Source organism: Armigeres subalbatus, chromosome 1 (assembly GCF_024139115.2).
Source record: "Armigeres subalbatus isolate Guangzhou_Male chromosome 1, GZ_Asu_2, whole genome shotgun sequence".
In the NCBI taxonomy this organism is placed as follows: Eukaryota; Metazoa; Arthropoda; class Insecta; order Diptera; family Culicidae; genus Armigeres; species Armigeres subalbatus.
In genome coordinates this window covers 295,876,794-295,887,020 of record NC_085139.1, presented here as the reverse complement: position 1 = coordinate 295,887,020, position 10,227 = coordinate 295,876,794, and the positions used below count along the sequence as shown (strand labels likewise).

The following is a 10,227-nucleotide window of genomic DNA, read 5'->3' as shown; positions in this document are numbered from 1 at the left end:
AAAAAGAATTTGAAACATTATTGACATTCAAAAGTAAGACTATAAGAAAGCACTCTTAGAAACCCAAAGAACAAAGTAAATGCTTTGTATATTAATCATTTGCCTTCAACAACTGTTTCATTCCAGGTCATCCAAGAATTTCCTGGAGTCTACACGCGTAACCAAGGACCTAAGGCTACAAGCGTAACGAAAGAGCTGTTATCTCTTTTCAAAAATGGTTCATGCCATATTTGATTCATTGAACCAAATTCCGTTCCAGGTCATCCAAGCATTTCCTGGTATAGGCATTGACGAATACATAGACGGAGGGGTGGCCATTTTTCCGGGCACCACTATATACCCCTGGGGAGTGACGGATTACAATTATTACAACCACTCGACCATTGAGAAGCCCCTCAATTCGAACCACGTCAGTTTGACAACAGTTGTCATTTTTGTTTATGTTTTTGTTATGTTTTTCTGTTTTTCCCTCGCGTGCCGCACAGCAACAACTTTTTCGGTTGTTCTTTTTTATTTATTTAAAGGTTATTTAAACGAGGTCGTGAAAAGTGGCATGTTCATTTTTGGATGTTTACCAAGTAAGTTTTAATTTACGGTCTGATTTAAAAAAATAATTTGCAATAGTTTTGGTGTTTCAGGTATTTGCTCAACCGGTACTTGCTGCGGGTTCAAAACGTTGAAACGTATCCAGAGTCGTCTCCACAAAAGTGCTTTGGAAATGAAAATATGTGTCCTGCTGTACGCTCCTGATGGAGCTGGTGAAACCGACTTGGTGAAAAATCAGGAATCACATCAACGACGACGGAACGATTCACAACTAAGCGGGGACCAGATCGCTGTCGTGATTGATTGCCCTCCAGGAAAGTTTGAGAAAAAAGGCGAGAAATTTTCTCCACATTTAACTGCTGCCGTAGCTTCATTGCTTCACCTTTTGGAATCTTTGGTCGCTCACAGGAACCATCCAAGAGGATGTAAGACTTCTGCATCTAATTATCAGGACACAGCCGCTTTTTGCGTGTGTGTTATTATTTAAAAGAGGTAGGTTTTGAATTTGTTTATTTGTCTGTACAGCAGCTCGATTGTAGTGTTGTTTTTTAGGACGAATCTGGACGAATGAGGAGACGAAGTGGTAGTACACGCGGTGCCGCTTTGCCTAGCGGTTTTATGTTATCCTGCGGTTGGCTTTTCCGGATTTATTTTTAGCGCATCCAGTGTTGATCTCAGCGGAAGTGCCTTCTGCCAGCCATCGCGCGTTTTAAGTTAATATTAATTTATAAGAATAAAATAAAAACATATTATAAATTTCGAAACCAAAACTATTTTTTGTATATTTTAGAATTGCCTATTTACAATACAAATACTCATAATGAAAGTTCTTTCATCTTGTTGTTTTGAAAGCATTTTGTGAATACAAATGGAAAAACACTTTTTATTTTGAGAGAAAACTGTTGCTTTGACAAACAGATGAATCTTGCTGAAACACAGTTTGTGCCTAATTGATTGCTAAGTTCCTTGATTGCTTTATTAGTTGGTTGGTTGCTTGATTGATCGTAGCTTGCTTGAATGGTAAAATGGTGAGTTCCTTGATTGGTTGACTGGTTGGGTGCGTGATTTGTTAGTTGGTTAATTGGTTGGCTGCTTGATTAATTGGTGGGTTATTTGGTTGGTCGGCTTGTTAGTTGATTAGTTGTTTTGTTGGCTGCTTGAATGGTTAATTGGTTAGTTGGTTGGTTGATTGATTGATTTGTTAGTTGGTGAAATGATTATTTGCTTGAGTTAGTTGGTTGATTGATAGCTTGTTTGATTCGTTAATTGCTTGATTGGTTAATGGTTGCTTGATTGATTGGAAGTGGTCTTGAATGATTGTTTGCTTGATTGGTTAGTTGTTTGATTGGTTGGTTGCCTAATTGGTTGGTTAGTTGCTTGATAGGTTAATTGGTTGCTTGATTTATTTTTTATTTGATTGGTAGCTTGCTTGAATGGTTGAATGATTGGTTGCTTGGTTGATTGGTAAGATGCTTGATAGGATGGTTGTTTAATAGGATGGTTGCCTAATTTAGTTTATTGGTAGCTTGCTTGAATGGTTGATTTATTGTTTTGTTGTTTGCTTGAATGGTTTTCATGTTGGTTGCTTGAAAAGTTGATTGGGTTACTTGATTGATTAGTAGGATGTTTGATTAGTTTTTTGTTTCATTGGTTGGTTGACAGGCTGGTGGGTTGGTAGGTTGTTTGAATGGTTGGTTGGTTGATTTGTTAGTTGGTTGAATGGTTGGTTGGTAGCTCGCTTGAATGCCTAATTGTTTTATTGGTTGGTTAGTTATTTGGTAGCTTGCTTAAATGGTTGATTTATTGGTTGCTTGGTTTTTTGGTTTGCTGGTTAGTTGATTATTTGATTTTTGGTTGCTTGATTGGTTGATTAGTTGGTTGGTTGATTGATTGATTAGTTGATTTGTTAGTTGGTTAAATGTTTAATTGCTTGATTGGTTGGAAGTTGATTGGTAGCTTGCTTGAATGGTTGGTTGGTTCATTGGTAGATTGGTTAATGGTTGCATGATTAATTGGAAGTGGGTTAGAATGATTGTTTGTTTGATTGGTTAGTTGGTTACTTGATTCGTTTGTTGTTTGGTTGATTTGCTGGTTAATTAGTTATTTGATTGGATAATTGGTTACTTTATTGATTGGTTGCTTGATTGGTAACTTGCTTGAATGGTTGGTTGCTTGATTGGTTTATTGGTTGGTTAGTTCACTGGTATCTTGCTTAAATGATTAATTGCTTGATTGGTTTCCTTTGTCATAAGACGAGTTTGTACAATCATTGAATTCCACCACATAATTGGATCTGGACAGACACGGATTTCAACCTCAACAGTAAAACCGTCTTCAGTGTCTCGTACTTGACTCGACTCGACGACGAGTCGAGTCAAGTACAAGACACTGAAGACGGCCTAACTGTTGAGGTCGAAATACGTATCTGTCAAGATACAATTAAGTGGTGGAATTCAATGGGATTGTACAAACTCGTCTTATGACAAGTGAAGACATTCCACATCAAGCAACCAAACAATCAACCAGTCAAGCAACCAATTAACCAAATTACCAAGCAACCAACCAATCAACCATTCTACCAACTAACAAATCAAGCAGCAACCAACCAACCCATCAACCAAATAACGAACCAATCAAGCAACCTAGCAATCAACTTATTAACCAATCAACCAAGCAATCAACAAAACAACTAATCAACTAACCAGCCTACTAACCAACAAGCAACCAACCAATCAACCAGTCAACCAACCAACCAACAATGAAGTAACCAACCAACAATCAAGCAATCAATCAATCAACCATACTTCCATCTGACAAATCAAGCAGCAACCAACCAATCAAGTAAGCTACCAATCAACCAACCAATCAAGCAACCAACCAACTAATTAACCAATCAACTAAACAACTTACCAATTAACGAAACGACCAACCAATAAGGAACCAATCAACCAAATAACCACAACCAATCAATCAAGTAAAGCAAACCAATCAACCAAATAAGTAACCAACCACCAATCAATCAACTAATCCAGCAACCAACCAATTAAACAAGCTACCAATCAACCAACTAACTAATCAACCAACAAGCTAATCAACCAAATAAACAACCAACCAATCAACCATTCAAGCAACCAACTATACAACTAATCAACTAACCAGCCGACCAACCATTCAATCAACCAGTAAAGCAAACAATGAACCAAATAACCAACTAACCAACTAATCCGGCAATCAGCCATTCAGGCAAGCTACCAATCAACCAAGCAATCAAGCAACCAACCAACTAATCATCAACCAAGCAACCATTGAAGCAACCAACAAAACAACATATGAACTAACCAGCCGACCAACCAATCAAGCAACTAATCAATCAACCAGTCAAGCAACCAATCAACCAAATAACCTGATTAGTTGGTAAGATTGAGAACCAATCAACAATCAAGCAACCAACCAACCAATCAACCATTCTACCAACTAACAAATCAGCAGCAACCAATCAACCGATCAACCAAATAACCAACCAATCAATCAACCAACCAATCAAGCAATCTACCAATCAACCAATCAATTATCCAACCTACGAACTAATCAAGCAAGCAACAAAACAGTCGAGTCAAGTACGAGACACAGTTGTGGTCGAAATACGTATCTGCAAAGATGTCAAAATAATTGGTGGAATTAAATGGAGAGTCCTAAACTCGTCTTGAACGGTTGAACAAAACAGTATCAACTAACCAGCCGACCAACCAATCAATCAACCAGGCAAGCAACCAATCAATCAAATAACCTGATTGGTTGGTTGGATTGGCAACCAACCAACAATCAATTGGTTGATTAGTTGTTTTTTTTTGGTTTCTTGATTGGTTGATCAGTTGATTGATTGATTGATTGGTTGGTTATGCTTGATTAGTTAGTTGGTAGAACTGTTGATAAGTTGGTTCCTTGATAGTTGGCTGGTTGCTTAATTGGTTGGTTGATTGCTTCATTGTTTGTTGGTTGCTTGGTTGTTTATTTAGTTGATTGGTTGCTTAATTGGCTAATCCAGCAATTAGCCATTCAAGCAAGCTACCAATCAATCAAGCAACGAATCAACTAATCAACCAACCAAGCAACCATTGAAGCAACGAACAAAACAACATATCAATAACCAGCCGACCAGCCAATCAAGCAACCAAACAATCAACCAGTCAAGCAACCAATCAACCAAATTACCAACCAATCAATCAATCAACCAACAATGAAGCAACCATCCAATCAACCATTCTACTAACTAAAAAATCAAGCAGCAACCAACCAACCCATCAACCAAATAACTAACCAATCAAGCAACCTAGCAATCAACTTATTAACCAATCAACCAAGAAACCAACAAAACAACTAATCAACTAACCAGCCGACCAACAATCAATCAACCAGTCAACCAACCAACCAACAATGAAGCAACCAACCAACTATAAACCATTCAACAGTTCTACCAACTAACAAATCAAGCAGTAACCAAACAATCAATCGATTATTCTATCAACTAACAAATCAAGCAACCAACCAACTAATCTACCAATCAAGCAATCAACAAAACAACTAATCAACCCATCAAGCAACCGACCAACAATCACCAATAATCTGACCAATAATCAGCCATTTAAGCAACCAACAAAACAACTAATCAACCAAATAACCAACCAATCAAGCAACCAACCAACTATGAAGCAACCAACCATTCAACAGTACTACTAACTAACAAATCAAGCAGCAACCAACCAATTAATCATTCTACCAACCAACAATCAACCAACCAACCAATCATGCAACCATTCAACTAAATAACCAATCAATCAACCAACAAACAATGAAGCAACCAAACAACCAACTATCAAGGAACTAACTAATCAACAATTCTACCTACTAACAAATCAAGCAACAACCAACCAATCAACTAATCAATCAATCAAGAAACCAACAAAACAACTAATCAAACAACCAGCCGACCAACCATTCAATCAAACGGTAAAGCAACCCATCAACCAAATAACCACCCAACTAATCCAGCAATCAGCCATTCAAGTAAGCTACCAATCAATCAAGCAACGAATCAACTAATCAACCAACCAAGCAACCAACAAAACAACATGTCAACTAACCAATCAAGCAAGCAATCAACCAACCAATCAATTATTCTACCATCTAACAAATCAAGCAGCAATCAATCAAATAACCAACCATTCAAGCAAACTACCAATCAACCAAGCAATCAAGCAACGCACTATTCAAGCAAGCTACCAATCAACCAAGCAATCATTCAACCAACCAACTAATCAACCATTCAAGCAACCAACAAAACAACATAAACTAACGAGCCGACCAACCAATCAATCAATCAGTCAAACAACCAATCAACTAATTTACCAACCAATCAAGTAATCAATAAACAAAAAAGAAACCAACCAATCAACCATTCTTCCAACTAACCAAATAACCAACGAATCAATCAACTAACTAATCAAACAACCAACCATTCAAGCAAGCTACCAATCAACTTATTAACCAAGCAACCAACAGAACAATTAATCAACTAACCAGCCGACTAACCAATCAAGCAACCAACCAATCAACCAGTTAAGCAACCAACCAACAATCAAGCAACCAACAATTAATGCAAGCTACCAATCAACCAAGCAATCAAGCAACAAACCAGCGAATCAACCAATTAAGCAACCAACCATTCTACAAACTAACAAATCGAGCAGCAACCCATAAACCAAATTACTAATCAATCAAATGACCATCCATTCAAGCATGCTACCAATCAACCAACCAACCAATAATCAAGCAACCAACCAACTAATCAATCAATCAAGCAACCAACCAATTAGCCATCCAAGCAACCAACAAAACAACTAATCAACTAACCAGCCGACCAACTAATCAAGTAACCAATCAACCAACCAGTCAAGCAACCTATCAATCAAATAACCAACCAATCAACCAAATAACAAATCAACTAATCAACTAACCAGCCGACCAACAATCAATCAACCAGTCAGGCAACCAACCAACTATCAACCATTCAACAGTTCTACCAACTAACAAATCAAGCAGCAACCAACCAATCAATCAATCATTCTACCAACTAACAAATCAAGCAACCAACCAACTAATCTACCAATCAAGCAATCAACAAAACAACTAATCAACCCATCAAGCAGCCGACCAACAATCAACCAACCAACTAATCAAGCAATCAACTAATCAACCAACCAATCAAGCAATCAATCAACTGAATAATTAACTAATCAACCATTCCAGCAAGTTACCAATCAACCAATCAAGCAACCAAACAATCAGCCATTCAAGCAACCAACAAAACAACTAATCAACTAACCAGCCGACCAACCAATCAATCAACCAGTCAAACAACCAATCAACCAAATAACCAACCAATCAAGCAACCAACCGACTGTGAAGCAACCAACCATTCAACAGTTCTACCAACTAATAAATCAAGCAGCAACCAACCAATTAATCATTCTACCAACCAACAATCAACCAACCAACCAATCAAGCAACCAACCAACTAATCAATCAATCAAGCAACCAACCAATTAGCCATCCAAGCAACCAACAAAACAACTAATCAACTAACCAGCCGACCAACTAATCAAGTAACCAATCAACCAACCAGTCAAGCAACCTATCAATCAAATAACCAACCAATCAACCAAATAACAAATCAACTAATCAACTAACCAGCCGACCAACAATCAATCAACCAGTCAGGCAACCAACCAACTATCAACCATTCAACAGTTCTACCAACTAACAAATCAAGCAGCAACCAACCAATCAATCAATCATTCTACCAACTAACAAATCAAGCAACCAACCAACTAATCTACCAATCAAGCAATCAACAAAACAACTAATCAACCCATCAAGCAGCCGACCAACAATCAACCAACCAACTAATCAAGCAATCAACTAATCAACCAACCAATCAAGCAATCAATCAACTGAATAATTAACTAATCAACCATTCCAGCAAGTTACCAATCAACCAATCAAGCAACCAAACAATCAGCCATTCAAGCAACCAACAAAACAACTAATCAACTAACCAGCCGACCAACCAATCAATCAACCAGTCAAACAACCAATCAACCAAATAACCAACCAATCAAGCAACCAACCAACTGTGAAGCAACCAACCATTCAACAGTTCTACCAACTAACAAATCAAGCAGCAACCAACCAATTAATCATTCTACCAACCAACAATCAACCAACCAACCAATCAAGCAACCAATCAACTAAATAACCAATCAATCAACCAACAATGAAGCAATCAACAAACAATGAGCAAACAACCAACCAGCTATTAAACTGATCCAAAATTATTTATCAGATCGCTCACTGCAGGTAAACTATCAGAATTCTAAATATTTAGGACTTCTGCTAGATCAAAAATTAACTTTTAAAAATCACATTGAAGGCCTTCAAGCCAAATGTAACAAATATATTAAGATCCACTTATAAACAGAAAATCAAAACTTTGTCTTAAGAACAAACTTTTGATTTACAAACAAATTTTTAGACCAGCCATGTTGTATGCTGTGCCAATATGGACTAGTTGCTGCAATACCAGAAAGAAGGCACCTCCTCGGACCACCACGATTACCAGATGGTCTTCCTTCAGTGAGGTTGTGACATGTTCGTTTCAACAATTCTGTCGAAAAATCGCATGGCGGGAATGAGTAGAGCACACCGGTTGCTTCCGTTTCTTTATTGAACAAGGAAATAACGCCGGCCGCTTCTTTCTGCTTCAGGTAGGACACGAGATTACGCAGTGGACGCGTCTGAACGCTGGCATCATCCGACGATGCCACCGATGACGTCGATCCCGGCAGGCCGAGGAAGATTGCGTGCGACGATGACGTCGATATGCGCTTCTGCACATCTTCTTCTGGTAACGTTCTTGCATTCGATAACATGCCATTCCTACAAGAAGACGAATCAGAATCAGCCGGACTGCGTCGCCTCGGTGAACGGGAGCGAGATCTATCGATTCCTGGTTCACGTGATCCAGAACGACGACGTAAATCATATTCGCCATCGGCTCCTGATCGACGCCATTCATCATTGTCCCCGTGGTGCGGTGGGCCATCACGATGTAAACCGCCACGGAAACCACCACGTCCGCGGAATCCTCCACGGCCGCAAAACGGTCTTCCTCCCAAGGATGTTAACGATCATTCACTATCCACTCTTTGTGATGCATAATTCGGCAATAAGCTGTGAATGATTAATTTGAATTGAATTAAGCCTTTTAAAAGATTATTTTCAGTTTAATTTAACGAAGCTTAAAAACAATATATTCAGCAGAAATGTTAGTTTTGCAAAACAAATAGGAAATAATTTGACATTTAAAAATAGAAAAGAAAGAAATCTCGGGAATAGTAAATACCTATTAAATTTTCCAAATCTTCCACATTTATTTATAAATATACACTGTATTGATAAAGTCACTTTGTGGTGATATTTATATCAGATTATATATACCGTAAAAAAGCATGCAGCAGTGATGAATCGATTTTAGCACCTCCTCAGAACTGTCCCCGCATTCAACCGCCATACACCATCAGGGAAATACTGCTTCCACTTTGTAGAGCTGCGACTACTATCAGACTGGCCTTTAATTCTCTTGGACGCTGATTTTCTTCCTCCTCGAGGGCAATCGTCCAATCGATTCGAATTGAAGTAGAGATTCCTGGCGAAATGTTTTTCGCTGGTTGCATTGTTCCGAACCTGAAATGGCAAACGAAAGAAGATAATTGTCAGTTTAGGGAAGAATTTAGTGAAGAAAAATATTACCATTGTTCTTGCCTTTGTTCCAATTTGCACACTGCGTAGCCGAGCAGAAAAAAAAAATGACTCCCAATGTTCGTGGCCTGCTTCAGCCTGCTTCAGGATTGCCTTCTCCGGTTGCCGTCAAATCTCGCGTCAAACAGAAAGCCTCATTAACGTTATATTAGTGCTGTCCAATGAGAGCTTGAAGTAGCTCGAAGTTTCTCCCTGTCCTGCTCATGCCCATTTGTTGACAAAAAAGAACAAGCAGGACGGGAACAACTTCGAGCTACTTCGAGCTGCTCATTGGACAGCATTATTATTATTATCTTTTTCGATTTTCTCCGTGATGCACGATGCAAAACCGAAACGACGTCGCAAGGTGAGGGAGAAAAACAAACAGACAAACTGTCAAAACGTCAAGAGGGGTAAGTCAGCGCTCGTAAAATATTTATATGTATAATGTAATTCGTCACCCACGAGGGGTATTTTCTTCAAAATAAAGAAGAAGACATGGTGCCCGATTTTCTGATGGCTTTGTACCGGACATTTCGGTCTATGTATTCGTCAATGGTATAGGTCTTTAGGTCTACCTGCGTAACCGAAGAGCTGTTATCTCTGCCCTATATGATCTATTAAACCAAACTTAATATGCCTTAAGCAGCCGATCCTTTCCAGGTCATCCAAGAATTCTCTAGACTCCTTAGCCCCGGTTTTATCCCAAATATTTCCTCCGAGTATTTGTCTTTTACTTGCGTCTCAAATGTAGGCATATGAGTGTTTCTAAGATCTTCAAATTGTCCTGGAGTTTGAATCAAATGGTCTACCGAATCAACCAAG

General features: G+C 38.5%; 2 long non-coding RNA genes across 3 annotated transcripts; one reads left to right on the top strand and one right to left on the bottom strand.

Annotated features, from left to right (window-relative positions):
• Positions 1-442: 442 nt before the first annotated feature.
• Positions 443-2,756, top strand: LOC134216038 (uncharacterized). The gene is made up of 3 exons (XR_009980448.1): positions 443-578; positions 639-1,038; positions 1,099-2,756. It is a non-coding gene; the product is annotated as an uncharacterized LOC134216038 (long non-coding RNA).
• A 4,208-nt stretch (positions 2,757-6,964) lies between these two features.
• On the bottom strand, positions 6,965-9,988 carry LOC134207763 (uncharacterized). 2 transcript variants are annotated; one of them, XR_009978421.1, is made up of 3 exons: positions 9,415-9,719; positions 9,103-9,348; positions 6,965-8,835 (listed from the first exon to the last, which is right to left on the bottom strand). It is a non-coding gene; the product is annotated as an uncharacterized LOC134207763 (long non-coding RNA). The 2 variants fall into 2 exon arrangements; XR_009978420.1 differs by lacking the exon at positions 6,965-8,835 and having other exon boundaries at positions 9,011-9,348; positions 9,415-9,988.
• Between the last annotated feature and the right edge of the window lie 239 nt (positions 9,989-10,227).